The sequence below is a fragment of the Glandiceps talaboti genome, chromosome 9, assembly GCF_964340395.1.
Source record: "Glandiceps talaboti chromosome 9, keGlaTala1.1, whole genome shotgun sequence".
Classification (NCBI taxonomy): Eukaryota; Metazoa; Hemichordata; class Enteropneusta; family Spengelidae; genus Glandiceps; species Glandiceps talaboti.
The window spans coordinates 25,076,563-25,079,062 of NC_135557.1; positions in this window are offsets into that span (position 1 = coordinate 25,076,563).

Genomic DNA, 2,500 nt, shown 5'->3' on the forward strand with positions numbered 1-2,500 from the left:
AGTAAATTCATTCTATATATAGTTTCAAATATTCCATATTCCTTTCATATACATAGTATGTATATGTCATACCGTGTGTAAAGATTTTTTGGATCTGATGGGTTTCATTGATAAAAACTGTATACGTAGATTGTTGGGAGTTGGTAGTTATTATTCTTGACAAGCTTACAACATTTGAGGTTGTGGTTTCTGTAGCAATAATCTGCAATAAGTAGTCCATGCATGATTTAATATGATAAGGTTGGTAAAGGAAAGGTAGAAGTAAACCATGGATATTTGGAATAATAGAAAGACGGAATTGCGATAGCATGCTATTTACAAGACATTATGAATAATATTTGTGAGTTCTTGTAAACTCCTCGCAACACATCGAAATGTAACACTTTAAGATACCGTTTAGATTAGAAAGCAAAGCATTTACATTTTCACTTCATTTGATCATTATTGTGAAAAAAGGGCTTTGTAATCGGTATTTTACGGCGCATTTTAACGAAAACCTGCAAAATGTTATACTGCTTGCAAGTCATAAATTATCATTTAGAGCACAAACTACAGACACATGACACTCCTTGGTTAAACACTACACATTTAGAGCACAAACTACATACACATGACACTCCTTGGTTAAACACTACACATTTAGAGCACAAACTATATACACATGACACTCCTTGGTTAAACACTACACATTTAGAGCACAAACTACATACACATGACACTCCTTTGTTAAACACTACACATTTAGAGCACAAACTACAGACACATGACACTCCTTGGTTAAACACTACACATTTAGAGCACAAACTAAAGACACATGGCACTCCTTGGTTAAACACTACACATTTAGAGCACAAACTACATACACATGACACTCCTTGGTTAAACACTACACATTTAGAGCACAAACTACATACACATGACACTCCTTGGTTATACACTTCACATTTAGAGCACAAACTACATACACATGACACTCCTTGGTTAAACACTACACATTCATGCACTTCATATTCTAAGCGCGGAAATCTACAGATTATTGACGATACATATATAGCTCAGTATCTTAAGGTTTTTTGACTTGGATTAGGTGAGCAATATATATTTTTACTTGTTTTTGTTGTTAGTTTTTTGTGTCATGTTATTGTTTGGCGCTATTTGTTAGTTTTTTTGTTGTTTTATGTCGTTGTTGTTTTTGTTCTCGTTGTTGTCGTCGTTGTTGTCGTTATTGTTGTTGTTGTTGTTGTTGTTAATGTTGTTGTTGTTGTTATTGTTGTTGTCATTGTGGTTGTGGTCGTTATTGTTGTTGCTTCCAGACAACAGACGACATTTATCCAGGATTGCAAAAAAAATTGAGCTGTATATATAGTTATTTATTTGTTTATCAAGATTGTTTATTATTGGTGTTCATTCCTTTCAATTGCAGGTTGTAAACTACAACAAAAAGACAAATAATCGGTTGAAATACTATTAGTTTTATGTAATTTTCGACCTGAAGCGTACAGTGCGGATATTTAATATTGTCATAGATATGATCTGACCTGGTATCATATATATTAATTATATTCAACATTTTACTATATACTCCATTTTTTGACGATAAACCATTTACTATTTTATTGGTTGTATGAATGAATGGATGGATGGATATGCATGGGTTGGTTGCAATTGCAACGTTGGTGGACAGAGGGACGGACGGATGGATGGATGGATGGATGGATATGCATGGGTTGGTTGCAATTGCAACGTTGGTGGACATATGGGTAGATTAGGGGACAGAGGGACGGACTGATGGACGAATGGATGGATGGATGGATGGATGGATGGATGGATATGCATGGGTGGGTGGGTGGGTTGCAATTGCAACGTTGGTGGACAGATGGGTAGATTAGGGAACAGAGGGACGGACGGATGGACGGATGGATGGATGGATGGATGGGCGGATGGATGGATGGATGGATGGATGGGCGGATGGATGGATGGGTTGGGGCGTTAATGGATGGAGACGAGCTTTAATAAAAAAAGGCGAGGTGGTGATATTACAGTTGGTGTTATATTATATATATTTAACTACATACAAATCATGTATATTTACCGATTTCCCAAGCTTTGTATCGTTTTTTAGTGATGACGTATTATTTACATGTATGTCTGCATATACGTATTTCTTACGATAACATAACTTTCACAGATTAATGAAATGCATACTTTTAAATTGGATTGTATAAGGCGACTTCGCTATAAATTGTGAAACTTTATATAGGATAGCCATAACAATGTGTTTCACGCTTAAAAGCGATCATCAAGAAAAAAAATGAAGTTAAAACAGGGAAATAAATATGATTTGGCTCATGACTGTAATTGAAAAAACAATTCCTAGATGCTCTAACCCGCATAATTCAACACTAAAAACATAAAGGTAGGCTAGAGCTACATGAAATTGTACAAGTTGAAAATCAGTGAACGCCTAAAGAGAGCAATGCAGATAACTGACAGAACAAAC